This window comes from Lissotriton vulgaris, unplaced genomic scaffold (assembly GCF_964263255.1).
Source record: "Lissotriton vulgaris unplaced genomic scaffold, aLisVul1.2 SCAFFOLD_1766, whole genome shotgun sequence".
Taxonomy (NCBI): Eukaryota; Metazoa; Chordata; class Amphibia; order Caudata; family Salamandridae; genus Lissotriton; species Lissotriton vulgaris.
In genome coordinates this window covers 125,192-141,634 of record NW_028249690.1, presented here as the reverse complement: position 1 = coordinate 141,634, position 16,443 = coordinate 125,192, and positions in this window count along the sequence as shown.

Here is a 16,443-nt window from a genome sequence, read left to right as displayed (position 1 = left end):
CGGTGCTTTGCACTACCATTAGGGTACTTTCCAACGCAAAACAAGTCTTGCGCTGGAAAGTTAATCCCGAAAAATAATTTTTTGGCTGGTTAGCGGCACTTTTGTGACCCAGCACAAAATGTTTGAAAATGTACCCCAATGTGTGGTGTTCACAGACAGACCCCGCCTTTGGGATGAGGAGGGTATCTTGTTCACCATGCAGTGGGTCATGTGAAAAGCACAATGTGGTTTTGTCAAATGTGCAGTAACATAGAGCAGGGTCCCAGCTGGGGGATTTCATGGGCTCCAGGTTCCAAGTTACTCCGGATTACATCGTTGACAGGATTCTTGACACTAAGGTAAAAATGGCATAATCCATACGAAAACACTTTAAACGTGTACACAGAGCCGATATGTCAAATAGCTGTTTGTGCATACACTTTACCCGTTCCCTTGACTTGTGAAAACACTGGCCATCTCAGGGCTACAGCTTTACACATACGTTCGTAGAATAGTTTCTTCCTGAACATATATCATGCTTCCTTAATGTATATATAGATTTGTCTTTGATATTGATATTTTGGTGGCACACTTAATTTATTATCTTTCCTTTTTGCCAATGCTTTTGCTAGCCTCCCCTACCTCACAGGCTTATATCATGCCCATTACTTCTAAAACTGTTTAAATAAAAAATACATAATCTTGAAACCCTTCAGGAATTGTCTTGCTTGGGGCACACGCTTTCCATTTTTTGTTTTCTATATTCTATGTTCCAAGTTTAATCTGCCCTCGCCCAGCCACTGAGCAGACTTTAAGCCTCTGTACATTCAACCCATAAGCCGATATCTAGGCCTTGGAACGAGATGAGAGACATTTTTGGCACACATGGGCAACAGCAGCGGCTGGCACAGGTAAACGCAGTCGGCGATGGGTCATTGGGGAAGTCGACTGACGATGGAATAGGTATACTTAAATAAATAAATAATACCTATTCCGTCGTCTGTCCTCTTCCCTCCCTGCACCGCCCATCGCGCTTACCTTAGCCGGCCGTCGCAGATGGGCAAGTGTAGTTGTGAGTGAGAAAACCACATTCGGGATGAAGCCTGTTGGATGGGTGGGGCTGAGGTACGTGCTTGCCTAGCTGGTGTACCAAGTAACATTTCTCCCGCTCCTTCCAAAGGTATCTCGCAAGATTGGAAAATTTGGAGAAAAGATTGCAATGACCCGTGTTGACTGATTTTGAATATTTGCAAAGTCCTATTGTGACTCATTTGATTGTGGCCGTTCATCTATGATTTGTCATCAATCTGTTTGCATCCCCTCCTCAGCTACCATTGACTTGAGCAGTTTCCACCCTCAACATGCATCCATTTCCCACTGTAAGGCAGAACATCCTATAACAATAAATCGACACTGTTGATGGCCTAGTCGGCTAAACCTCTCTTCTGTTGTTGTTATCTAAAGTTTGTAGAGCCTGTAGTTACATTCTTTAACTGTGTAGTGCTTGTTTTCTAATGGTTCTTTAAGGGATGATGAAGTCCTGTTTTCTTTTTGCAGATGTATGGAAAACCAGCAATCGGGTAGAAATTATGGTACAGTCCCATTTAAAATGTGGTTGCTACATACAAGCAACTTAAAGGCAATTTTCGCACTCGTTTTAACATGCAAACAACTAGATTGCTGGACTTGTGGACAGGGCTGCATGCTCCAACGTTGTACACTTCACAGATTAGCTTGTCAGAAACCTACACATTGGCTGTGGTTTAACTCTAATATACATGAAAGATTATTACAATATTAAACTCTCTCAGACTTTATGGTTCTAAATGTCTAAGATTCCACTCAACGAATTCACATATGCAGTGCTGACTTCTGCAAATGAGAACATACATTTCAACACCGTAGCTAAAAAGACCAGTTTACTGCTGGTGTCATCCACCGCGCTGGTGCAGGAACAGGCTACCTAGCACGGCACGCAATCTCTCACCATGGAGCAGAAGAGAATAAGCATTGTCTTGCATAGGATTTGTACTGAATGCATACCTACCCTTTACAAATTCCTATGTGTAGGCAATGGCAGAGAGTAAGGTTGCATTGGATATATGCTTTGCCTTGTAGCACAAATGAAAAGGGTTGATTTCTGGAGGAAAGTGAGCATTTCCCTTCAAATGCGCCTTCTTTCTCTGTAAATGTAAATGTAAATGTAAGGTTAATTTATACCGCGCTAACAATCGCTCCAAGGAGCATCTCGGCGCCAATAACTGGACAACCAGATGTAAAGGTTGCCTTACTGCTTAGTGAGACCAAGACCGGAGTCACACTAGTGCTCTGGCAGTTGAGTCTGGAAGATTGTAAATCCAGGTTTTCAGTTGTTTGCGGAACTCAGATTCCTTGTCCAGTGCTCTTAATGGTGGGGGTAGGGCATTCCATGCTTTGGCACCCAATACCGCTAGGGATTTGCCCCCGCGGGCAAATCCCTAGCGGTATTGGGTGCCAAACTAAGATTGCCTGGATGCAAAGTGCATCCAGGCAATCTTAGTTGATCAGGCTTTTCATCAAAAACTAAAGAGGGTGAATGTGATCTGTCCTCTTGACACAAAGAGGACATAAAGAGGCACCCATCCAGTGAAAATACTTTTTGCACTAAAACATAAGGGCCATATTTATGTAAAAGTGATGCAACGTAGCGCAGCAAGTCACCTTGCTGAGCTGCGTTACAGGGAAAGGGCAGGAAACGCTATATATATTACAATACAGTGCATTCCTATCCTTTCTCCAACGCTAGTGCACAATGGACAGCCTCGCGTCAACGCAGGCACCATTACATCATGGTGCAAGGATGCCTGTGTTGCATGGAGGATTTATTTTGTGCAGGAAGTGGCACACTCTTGCACACAAAAAACAATCCCATGCAGCTTATTCCTCTATCTATGTGTGAAGCAGGATGCAGCACACTAGAAAGATGAAGTAATGAGGAGAAATATAGGGGCATATTACCAAGAACTAGCGATAATTATCGCTATGTTTGTTTAGCGGCGATATTTTTATCTCCGAGCTGCAGCGATTTTTATTGCTTAGGAACCTTGCTATTATCAAGGTTTATCTCCTAAGCGATAAAAATCGGCTGAAATGATTGAATGTCGCTGAAAAGTCAGCGATATTCATGCATTACCGAGCTAATGCTCTTAGCCATGTTATCCACCTCCCATTGGATAACATGGCTAAGAACTGCTCAGGGGCAGGTGTTAGCTTTTGGAGATATTCGCGCTTAGCGCAAATATCTCCAAAAGTTGGTAATAGGAGATAGCGATGTTAGCAACTGTTTTCAGTCGCTAACATCTTGGCACGCCCACTTTACATGTCATTAGTGATAAATATCACTGACCTGCAAAGCGGGGCCCAAGATGGTCGCTATATCCTACTAGCTGTCTCTAACTGGTGTTAGCGACAGCTAGGCTTTTAAAGCCAAAAAAGCGGAGATAAACCCCCTTGATAATATGCCCCATAGATATTTCTCTTCATTACGCCTCACCTAGTAAGGTGTGGCATTTTGTCACATTCCCAGGTCTACCAGCAATAGAAAATCTGGGATTGCGTCAAAATCCCAAGGAGTTGTGCATCACTGCGCATTGGGAAGTGTTGGCGTAAAGCGTTAGTCAGACTGGACCTATATATTTCATTAAGACCAGGCAGAGCTTGGCATCTGTCAATGTTCTTAGAATAAGAAGAAGGAATGGTGCTGGTTCTGCTGTGTGATATGATGGAAAGGACAATAACCACACCAAAGATATATGCAAGATGAGAATGTGTGTACAACACGGTATGTTATTTCAGTGAAAGATCTTCACAGCAGGTGAGACTGCTCCGTAGGACATTATCAGTGAAGCCAGTGAGGCCTGTTCTAAATGTATCTGTTCATTCTGAGAGAGTTGTGGCAGCATCCTCAGATAATATATACACTTAGAAATCCCAACCAAGACGGAAAATGTATGCAGGCTTGCTTCTTTGCAAGTAACATTTTACCGCTTTCTAACGTACAGTGACAAATGTCTGCAATTTTATGCATTATGGCAAATGTTTGCAAGTACTTCTCAGCACGTTTAACATATGTAATGTAAATTGTTCCAAAATTGATGCTTTTTAATGCAAATATGGAAAAACGCAAAACCTTCCTTTCAATATCATGAAGTTGCAAAGTGTTAAATCGAATTAGAATCTACACAAAAATGCATCTGCTTTAAAAAAAAAAAAAGGAATCCTTCCAGCATTGATATGTTAGTTTCTAAACTTTTCAATATGTCAAAGCTTGACATTACAACTTAATTGAAGGTTATTTTCAAATAATATAAAAAGAAACAACATTTCAAAATGCAGGAGTATATATGAAATAAATCGTTTTTTTTTTTATTATTGAAGGGAGGCTACAGCCTTTACGATTATTACCTGTTCTGCATTTTAAGCCCTGAAGAAGCGATTTGTTTTCGGGAAGCACGTGTTGGCTTGGCAGTATTTCTTTGTTTCTGTTAAAGAAGATTATGTATCAAGTTTATGCCTGAAAACAACGAAGATGAACTGTCAAATGTTTTGAACACGCAATGAATAGCAAGAATAAAAATAGTTTAATGGACAATTTTAGTTGCGATTGTATCTTTCTCAGTAGATGGTCTATTGCACCTATTCCCTGACAGGAAAACGGGGAACTGAGAAGTAGCTCTCGGCAATGTTCTCTATTTTTCCTTTGCTTACAGCTATATATTAAAAACATAGAAATCATCATATACAGAAGAACAGGGATTCGTAAAAATAAATCTTAGGACAAATTGGCATTGGTCATTACTTATTCATATCTAACTTCAGATGCCCTATGGCAATCTATCAAACAACCTCTTCCTATATACATGGGTGAAGACTGTCAAAAAGTATAGTAGGCTAAAAATGGCATTGATTATTTTTTATGTTATTTGAAAAAAACCTTTAATTAAGTTGTAATGTCAAGCTTTGACATATTGAAAAGTTTGGAAACGTACATATTAGTGCCGGAATAATTTCCGTGTTTGACTTCTGCACCTGTTATATTACGTTGACCCACGTTCTCAAGGGAATATTGGTTTGCCTTCTTTTGTTTCAAAACATTTTTTTAAAATAAAATCACGCCTAGGAATGGATGCTGATGACAATTCAGAATATAAATGGCTGTGGATGCTTTGGAGACTAATAGATTTTATGGAAGCTATTACTTGAGCTTGTTCTACTTTCAAACATCTTTATAGAAGTCTAACAGTTTCTGTAGAGGTTAAGACTCCCACAAATTCCCTTGTTGTCCACACAACTGACTGAGCTAGCTCCCGCAACCGTGATAGGAATATCTCACCAAGCTAGCGCTGTATTACCAACGCTCAGCGCTATGGCGATAAATATTCCAGCAATAGTGGGCAAACAGCCAAACATCGCCTAAAAAAAAGCCTAAAAAAAAGCAATGACCCTCCCAAAACGGCGATGATCTTGGTGATAAGGCCCTGTGCCTGATTGTGCCGGTGCCACTGCCATTTGCATCGCGCCCACTGTGCTTGTACCCCAATCCTGTTTCGGTTTTGGCTTGCAGCCATTTTGTTGTTGTTGTTGTGCCCCCCTGGCCGGATATCCACCACGCTCCCGCCTCCCAGCTGCTCCTACCTCGCCCCTCCCCCCTCCACCATCCACATATGAAAGATACCTTTGCGCGCAGCATTCACGCGCTGCGGTCGCGCCCCATGTGCGCCGAAGGTGCGCCAAAGGTAAGCCTGTCTACGCCCGTCCGCGCCTGGACCGCGCCCAGCGCCAGACCCCCTGGTCCTCGCAATACCCACTCCACTCGCTTAACGTATGACGCAGATACTCTCTTTGCCCTTAACCCCGGACGCACTCCACAATGCTGCGTAGCTACCCCAGGACACACGCACGGACCATTCGCCTGCCACTCCTGCAAGTTCCCCTGCATCAGGACCCACACCAAATCCTCCTCCTCCAAACACAGCTCCGACTCTAACCACCTGAAGTGCATCCTGCTGAACACCCGTTCTGTCCACAAACACGCCACTGAACTCTGGGACCTACTCGACACTACATCGCCGGACGTCGCCTTCCTTACAGAAACTTGGATGAACGCCTCATCAGCGCCCGACATCGCGATAGCCATCCCGGACGCTTACAAGATCATCCGAAAAGACCACACCAACCAAACAGGAGGAGGCATCGCCATCGCCCATAAGAACACCATCCGAATCACGACCAGCTCCGACGATAACCTCGCGACCGCCGAACACCTTCACTTCCAGATCCACACCGACCCCAGGACCACACTCAGAGGCACCCGCATCTAGAGACCACCAGGAACCCGCATGCAATTCAACGAAGACATCACTGACTTCATCAGCCCACATGCCCTCACCTCCGAGAACTGCATTCTACTGGGAGACCTCAACTTCCACCTGGAAAAGGATAACGACAGCAACACCACCACCCTTCTGGACAACCTAGCCAATCTCGGACTCAAACAACTTGTTGACACCCCTACCCACTTAGCCGGACACACGCTCGACCCTATCTTCACCTCAAGCAAACACATCTCCTTCGATCACACCACAGCTCTCCATTGGACGGACCACAGCTGCGTTCACTTCAGCTACAAAAAGACCACGACCCACATCCCACCACAACCTATCCCTTGAAGAAACTGGAACAAAATCACCACCGACCAACTCTTCACATCGCTTAACCAAAACCCTCCTGCCATATCATCAGACCCAAACCAAGCTGCCACCAAACTCAAACAATGGATCACCCACAGCGCTGACAAATTAGCACCCTTGAAAAACCACCAGAACAAACAAGGTAGCAAAAAGGCCCCCTGGTTCAACGATGACCTTAAGAAATCCAAGAAGTTATGTCGTACCCTCGAGAAAACCTGGAGAAAAAACCCAACCACTAACAACCTGACCACCTTCAAGGACGCCACCCGCAAACACCACCAATTGATCCGATCCACCAAGAAATCAGCATTCAAGGATCGACTCGACAACAACGCCCACAACAGCAAGGAATTATTCAACATCGTCAAAGAATTTACCAATCCCACCGCCGGCACCAACAACATCAATCCCTCCCGAGACCTCTGCGACTCTCTATCCTCTTTCTTCCACAACAAAATCGCCGACATTCATAACAGCTTTGAAAACCTGTCCGAAGAACAATCCACTCCACCCACCTCCGAACCAAAACAGCACTCTCACAACCTTTGCGCCTGGAACCCAATCACTACTGAAGACACCATCCGTCTGATGAACTCCATCCACTCAGGTTCACCAACTGACCCATGCCCCCACCACATCTTCAACAAAGCAGACTACATCATCGCACCCCATCTCTGCGATGTCATCAACTGCTCCTTCAACTCTGCTACCTTCCCAGAAAGCTGGAAACATGCCGAACTCAGCGCCCTTCTGAAGAAACCCACAGCAGACCCCTCTGAACTTAAGAACTACCGCCCCATCTCACTCCTCCCCTTCCCGGCCAAAGTCATCGAGAAAGCCATCAATAGTCAGCTCACCGCCTTCCTTGAATCCAACAATTCACTCGACCCCTCACAGTCCGGCTTCCCAGCCAAACACAGCACTGAAACCGCCCTCACCGCTGCTACAGACGACATCCGAACGCTACTGGACAACGGAGAAACAGTTGCCCTCATCCTACTAAACCTCGCCGCCGCCTTCGACACAGTCTGTCATAACACCCTCATACAACGCCTCAGCAATGTCGGAATACAAGGAAAAGCTTTGGACTGGATCATCTCGTTCCTCGCCGGAAGAACCCAGAGAGTCCGCCTCCCCCCATTCAAATCAGAGGCCACCGAAGTCATCTGCGGCGTACCACAAGGATCATCACTCAGTCCCACCCTCTTCAACGTGTACATGAGTCCCCTCGCATCCATCGTGCAACAACACAACCTCAACATCATCTCCTACGCAGACAACACCCAGCTGATCCTCTCCCTCACCAAAGACCCTAACACCGCCAAAACCAATCTACACGAAGGAATGAAAGAAGTAGCCGAATGGATGAAGAACAGCCGTTTAAAACTAAACTCGGACAAAACGGAAGTCCTCATCTTAGGATCATCCCCCTCTGCATGGGACGACTCATGGTGGCCACCGGCTCTGGTTACAGCACCCATACCTACAGATCACGCACGTAACCTGGGCTTCATCCTAGACTCCTCCCTCTCGATGACCAGACAAGTCAACGCCGTCTCATCATCATGTTTCACCATCCTACGCATGCTCAAAAAAATCTTCTGCTGGATCCCCACCGAAACAAGAAAGACAGTAACCCACGCACTAGTCACTAGCCGACTAGATTATGGAAACACCCTTTACGCCGGAACCACAGCTAAACTACAGAAAAAACTCCAACGCATCCAAAACGCCTCAGCCAGACTCATACTGGACATCCCCCGTCAAGCTCACATTTCCGGTCACCTGAAAGATCTCCACTGGCTTCCCGTTAACATGAGAATAACGTTCCGTCTCCTCACCCACGCACACAAGGCCCTCTACGAACTAGGACCCGAATGCCCCAACAAACGACTGTCCTTCTACACACCCACCCGCCAACTACATTCATCCAATCAAGCCCTCGCCGCAATTCCGCGCATCAATAGATCCACCATGGGAGGAAGATCTTTCTCCTACTTAGCGGCCAAAACCTGGAATTCTCTCCCCACTCACCTCCGCCTTACACAGAACCACATCTCCTTCAGAAAGCAGCTAAAAACCTGGCTATTCGATAAGTAATGCACCCACCTTCCCTCAAGCGCCTTGAGACCCTCTGGGTGAGTAGTGCACTATACAAATCACTGAACTTGAACTTGAACTTGAACCCCATAATCCACCTCCCATGTTAGGTATGCCTAACACAGGAATTTAGCAGACGTTACATTCCTGTGTTAGGCCAGAGGTAGCGCGATTATTATCATCGCTATCCCTCCTTGCTAATATCGCGAAGCTGCTTTTGCGATATTTTCCCATGTTGTTTCTGTCAGCCACGCCTACTTTGCATCTCATTATCGATGCGTAGCGAGTGGTGATAGAAACGCAAGATAAATCAAGGATACACGCGCTAGCGTGTCCTTGTTTATAATGCAATAGAACTATCGCCGCTTTTCGGCCGAAAACGTCCGTTAAAGCAGCGATAATTCTCTTGATAATATGCCCCCGAGTTTTCAACTTTGACTTCTTTTTCAATTAAAACTGATAAAAATTCAGTGCACTTCCCGGCCTGCATTTAATTTTAACATTTGAAAAGAAAAATGTCGGTCTTTTTTGAGTGACATTCCGTGGTTTTGATTAATACTGACAGAAATAATTGTACAGATTGGCACACAGGGAGTTGAAAAAACGAATGGAGATCTCCAAGGATGCTTATGTACTTGTAGATATACAAATAAGCATGTTTTCAAATGAGAATGCTGTTGTATTAGATGCGTGCAGGTTGATTGCAACAACTTGACTGTGCTGGCTGTAGTGTTTTCACAGCATTAGCCAACACCTGCTGCAGATTTTTACGAAAAGACTAACTCAAACAGATCAAAGGTTTTAGTTTCTGCTACTCAGAGGCTGCAACAGTTATCTGGCCACGTTTTGCTGTTTGTTGCTGTAATCAGCCATATAAAGATGTGACAATGTTACCCTGATTGAGTAATTATCCTCCTTTTTATAGGCAAGGGTTTTTGTTTGCAGCAGGGAACAAAAGCATTAATTGCATGCAAGTCAAACCGGTTTGACTGAATTATTCCCAATCTGGTATGATTTTTTCTAATTTCACTCTTGGCACAATTTCATGTTTATTTAACAGATGTTGTTCTCAAATGAACATGTTTTTTAACACTGCACTCCGAATTTAGAAAAATCACAAATATGTTGCATGTCCTTTCAAGGCCTTATTTAGAAATTGTCACACAGGAGATTCCATCACAAACGTGGAGGACGTTGCATTCGCCCTATTACAAGTGCATTATAGCCAGTGACACCTGTATGTCAGCAGACTGGATAACTGCCACCTTTCGAGAGAGTTTCACACCTGCCAAATTCTCAATAATGTCCTGAATGCCTGATTTATATGTTGGTGATAAGTATACTCCATTGCAAAGGAGACAGAGTATCCTTATCGCTTAGATAATGGTTCACCAGCCCGATTTAAAAGGGGGCGGACCGTTGGTGTAACTATGGCAGAGACTATGGTTGCACCCCTCCGATGGCCCGACAGAGTAAGGGCCGTTGGTTGTTGACCTCTATCCGCTCCTCTAATTTTGATGGGCAGACTAGCATACGCAATGAAAACTATCAAAACACCCCCTCAAAAGGTAACTCCCATTGCAAGGGGGGCATTGTTTGTTTTTTTATTTAAAAAAAAAATCCTTCTTCCGGGTTTTCTTTTTGAAAATCATTGACGAATGGCTCCGTCAATGTTGAGCGAGCCATGCGTCAAACTTTAAAAAGCTTTGACAGGTACTGCTGTGATGGCAGGTCCTGGAAATTCTTCAGAATGACCGCCAGCTTGCCTGTCATTTCTACATTTTGTGGACAGGGACTCCATCAGGTCAATGGATTAATTTTCTCCATTGCCCTCAAGGGGTTAAACCTGTACGGCCAGTGGCGTAACAGGGACCCCCGCAGCCCCCGCGGTGCAAGGGGGCCCCCAAGAACAGTACCCTGACCAGAGAGCTTCTGATTGAGTCCAGAGGGGAGCCCCTCCATGTATCTTGCAAGGGGGGCCCCTAAAGTTTCGTTACACCACTGCACCCAGCAATATATAAATTAAGTCCTACGTCTTAAATCCTAAAGTACCTTTCTGTGAGACTTCGAAACAACAAACATGAAATGCACTCCCTGAATAGAAGAGACTGGAAGGTGTGGTGTATAAACGATGCATACTTTACCTTTAGAGGCTGAATAATGTAGTCAATTCTCCGACATATTCGTGTCCTCGTTTACTGCATTATTGTAGTCACACTGTATATGGGTTATCATAGTATTACAACTATAAAGTCACCCAAGTGTCAGGGTACATTTATTGCTTAAATGCATGTGGAAATAGATTAGTTGCAATTTCTTTTCCCATATAACAAAAATAAGTTTGAATAAATATTTATTGTGAATGAATAGGATGAAATAATATGGCGAACACCAGATTGAAATGTAAACCATAAAAGCTGGATCCCTATAGGTAACAGAACGGTAAACATTTATATAGATATAAAAATGGCCCTGGTTCAAACGTCATTGGCACCACCACAATGAGAGGATCACATGCTTTAGAGACCGAAGGAAAAAATATTTTGTTGCTCCTAAATAAATAGATTTGAGCCATTAAGGCTATTTTATGCCATTTGCAAAACAGAGTCTAAGTGATTTGTTCGAGGTGAGTTTGGAAGAATTGCTGGAGGGAGGGGAGAGAGTCCTTCATTTGGAAGGAAGCGAACAGAAAAGAAATAATCCAAGCCGCAGCGCCAAGCACAAAAGCTCAGTCGATTCCCCAAATACAACGCATTGTGAGGGAGCACCTTTCCTGCCCCCTCCAGACGCCTGAAAGCTTTCCATTACCTGCAAGTGCCAATAGAAAACCGGAAGATGGCAACTACCTGCCATTTCTCATTCGCCCGGCTGCGTTTCCTGCAACACCGAACAAAGAAAAACAAAAGCACAAAAGAAACCAAAGCAGGAGATTGGAAAACAACAGTCTCCAAGAAAACAGAACATTTACTGGTGAAAAGGTTTAGAAAAAAAAAAAGACGCCAATACCAGGCTGTGCATTGATTTTGTGTGCACTTTCTACTGAACGGGAATCCTACTGAGCACATGGAGTGTATTGTGAAATTACTCACTGCCTTCCATAAATGTATAGCCACTGTATCCAAAGGATATGTATGGTATTCCCTGCACCTATGCAATGCATAGTCTAGCCACAGCATCCAAAGGGTGAATAATACACTCGCTACACGCCTGGAAAGCATAGCCAGAGCAGCCAAGGGAAATCACAATGCAGTCACTGCACAGACGCAATGCATAGGCACAACACTCAAGAAATGGATTATACACTTACTGCACATTTACAGTGTACAACCACAGCACCTGATGTATGCATAATATACTCACAGCACAGTACTCAAGAGATGCATTATGTACCTACTGCGACCATGCAGTATATAGCCACACCACCTAATGGATACATAATATATTTACACAATCATGCAATGCATAGCCACAACAGCCAGAAGGAATCATAATGCATTCACTGCACATATGCAGTGCATAGTCACAGCACTTAAGAGATGCATAATGCACTTTATGCACCCTTGCAATGTTAATCCACAGTACCTAATGGATGCATAATATACTCACTACACGCATACAATGTATAGCTACAGCGGTCAAGGGAAATGATCATGCATTCACTGCACAGATGCACTGCATAAACACCGTACCCAACAGATGGATAATGCATTTAATGTACCCTTTCAGGGTATACCCACCGCGCTCAATGGCTGCATAATACATTCACTGCACTCATAGTTTACATAGCCACTTATCCGAGTAATGTATACTGAACTTTTGCACCCATGTTAAATATTTACCGTATTGACTGCACCAAGTGGAGTGCATTCTCACTGCACTGAAATGATGCATACACATCACCTTTCAAACATTTACTGTACTTTCTGAACCACCAGAATGCACAAACTACATTTTGAATAGCGTGTTGGAAAACAGCACAGGGTCCTCACAGTACTCTCTGTGGCCTTAGAATATATGTTGACACCATGGCAGGTGTTCTGCATTCTTTTCAAACATGGAATATATACTTATTACAACCGTCGACAGCAAGATGTAATCAGTGTACCCAGTAGTGGCAGCTACAGAGCAGGAGTGGTGGGACCGGGGTGAGGGACAGCGATGGGGGAGAGAGGTGGGGATATAAAGAAAGAAAGAAAATTTCACTTACCTGCCAGCCGCTGCTTGCCCTCTGTCCTCTTCTGTTGACGCAGGAAGCAGACTCCCCTAAGCCAATCACAACGGTGCTGTGACCAGCATAACAGCAGCGTCATGATTGGTCTGCGTACAGTGGTTCAGCACTCAGTAGGAACCTGTACATGTTATTCACCTTGGCCGTCCCAAGATGGCCGTACAAAAAGTCATGCACACATAGAACGTGCTCACCACTCCTCCCCCTGCTGTGTGGGCACCCCTGCCCCCTCACCTCCAGAGCCAGTACTGACAAATAAAATGATAATAAGGTGTTATTATCATTTTATTTTTTCTGTGAGGCGATGCTCCTCCTCCTTAGCGGAGGAGCCATCACTGGGTGTACCCATGAAGTGCACACCTGCTGCACACAAGTTACGTGATCCCATTTCACCCAATGTGGACTATACTCACTACACTCATGAAAAGCCCACATACCACAGCCATGAAAACCATGGCCTTGAACAATGGCTTGGGGTCTCTTATATTCATATTTCAGGCAGAGCTTATGGATTCCACTGGCATAGATCTGGCACTGGTTTCAGGTGGTTCCTTAAAAGTCTTCAAATCACACTGCTCAAGCTAAAGTCTATGCCCCTTAGCCTTAGTGTCAACAGGAGTGAGGTTTCAGGGGAGGGAGAGTTCAGAGTACCACCACTAGGGAACGAAGTAGCAGGGCAAAGACAGAGACTTATCTTAGACCGCCTTGGAAGCCTTGGCTCCCTTCCTTTCGCACTATAGGGCAGTGCTTCCCAAACATTTTAGAACCACAACCAATGTTTAGAATGACAAACTTTTGCGACCCACCTAGCTTTAGTGGAAATTAGGTGGGTCATTCTTTCATATAATTAAAGCATCATGTGGTACATTAGTGTCTTTTACAGGCAGCACACTTTCCATTGAAATAGCCTCTATTTACACAGTATTTCAGTTTTATTGATAACATTATATTACACACAAACGATAGTGTGTGGAAATTGGGTTTCAGTTAATATTTATTATTTGTGCATTACCAATTAAAGTGTCGGTCAGTAACCCTCAAAAGTGGAAGGTCGTTGAGCTAGTGCCAAAACCCAGGGGCAAATCCCAGTGGCAAGCACTGTGATAAATCACAATCCCCCAGATGCATCAACAACCCAATTTGCGATTCCTTAATAGCGAAAAATACCGATTCGCTATTAAGGAATTGCAAAATGGAATGTATCAAGAAATCACTTAATAAATAGCGATTTCTTAGAATTCCTTAATTGCGACTCACAAATTGCGAGTCGCAATTAAGGAATACCTCCCCATTCATTCCTATGGGCCTAGAGGCCCATAGGAATGAATGGGAAGACAATCTCAATTTGTGAATCGCAATTAGCGATTCGCAAATTGAGATTGCGATTTCAAGGGTGCAGGGGTGTCAAAGGACACCCTGTTGCACCGCTGAAATTGATATGTGCACATATGTTGCGCACACACATGCCCTTAGGGCATGTGTGTGCGCAATATGAAACTTTGAAAAATGCACTTTAGTGCATTTTTCAAAGTTTTTGCAAATTACCATGAAGTTGTACTTCATGGTAATTTGTGTGCCCTATTAGCCATTTCGCTATTTTAAAAACTTTCATGCATTGCATTTAAGGAATCTCAATTTGAGATTCCTTAAATGCAATTAATCGCAATTTAGAGATTTCTAAAATTGCGATTTTTGCATTTGGGATGATGCAAAAATACAGCTCGCAAAGGGGCAGATTCTGAGAATCTGCCCCTTTGCGAGCGGATTTTAGTTTCGTGAATCTGGGCCAATGCCTTTAGACTCACATTCCAAAGCTCTCAATCATGGATCATTACCAGATTTTATAACTGGCCATGACTGTGAGCTCTGGAATTAATGTTGAAGGCAATGCAAGTTTCTCACAGTGCCTGTCAGTGGCCTAAAAGATACAATTTAAAAACATACTTACCTACGCTTCCTCATAACCTCGAATCCTCCTGGAGCCTCAGCCAACCCTCTCCAAGTGCCAACGCTGCTCTCATGCTGAAGATAAGCAGCATGAGAGCAGCACCAGGATTGACTGGAGCAGGCTGCCTCAATGCTCCAGCAGGGGGGCTGTGCCTGCCCTGCACTCAGCTGTCTAAGACAGCTAGGTGGAGAGCTTTTCACTGCGCCTGTTAGGTTGGCCCTCTGAAGATAGCCGGCCAAAGAGACTGGACAGAGTAAACTGGTGGAGAGAGCACCACTCCCCTGCTTCCAGTCAGCAGCAACCCTGCCCTCAAACACTGCTCGGGCTGGGAGCAGTGACAAATAAAATTGTAATTCATATTATTACCATTTTATTTTTCACTTTTGTTGCAGTGGCAGCAGGAGGGTTATGGTCCTCTTCCCTAAAGAATGGCGGGGGGTGCTGATCTTGCAGCCTAAGACTTCACACTCTGTACAACAGGAAGTTTGTCACAAAATGTGCTACATTTTTCTGTCTCTGACTGCAAAGTGAAATTAATTTGTAAACACCAAATCTCATGTTAGCAAACATAAGCATCAACTAGTCAGAAGTTAAAGCCTGACCTCTATCTTTGAAGCACAGTACATGTGACAAGAAAATTAATTTAAATACATTTTTATTTATTATTGAACGTTCACGACTCACCAAAAATCAGCTCAAGACCCACCAGTTGATTGCGACCCACAGTTTTGGAAATACTGTGTGCAGTGCATGTTCCACTACAAGGATCACACGACTGCTTTCTAGGTGTCTAGCAGGCTCTATCCACCCTCAATCCCATCCGCCATCCACACATAAAAGATCTAATGTGGACCCTGATGGACCAGTAGTCACTCATACAACTTCCTTCTGAAAGGTCATTCATTCTATCATTGTACCCTATAAACATGCAATGTCTATGCACAAATGAAGCGAGGGATGCGAATGCTGCATACGGGAAGACCATTTGTAGACAGGAGAGGCCAGTAGGAAATTCACTCTAAGGCCACTGCAGCTCAAAGGGCTGACTGTCATTATGCTATGTCAAAGAGGGGTCATCCATTGTGTCCCTCCAGACCACAGATCCCCAGCTCTGGCTCATAATTCCTGTTACAGTGTTTCTTCATCGTACAAGCCGAATTGTCATTTGGCCAAAATCAAATGTAACCAGAGACCCAGTCCTGTGATCACTCAGGGAATGGGCACACTCTCTCCAGTGGATACTCATAGCCCAACTGGTCACCTTTTGACTCAGGAATCCTATTCATGGAGATCCCTTAGCTTCCAGAGAGACCAGCCTCTAGGTGCTCTTCTCATGGGACAGTGCAGTCTGCCCCATAATCAGAGTTGCCAGTAATGGGCCCTTTAGAGTGAGTGGTACATAAGAGAGTGAAGAGTGGATCTTGAATTTGGTGAGTTGGCTCTATTGTAAGCCTTGACTT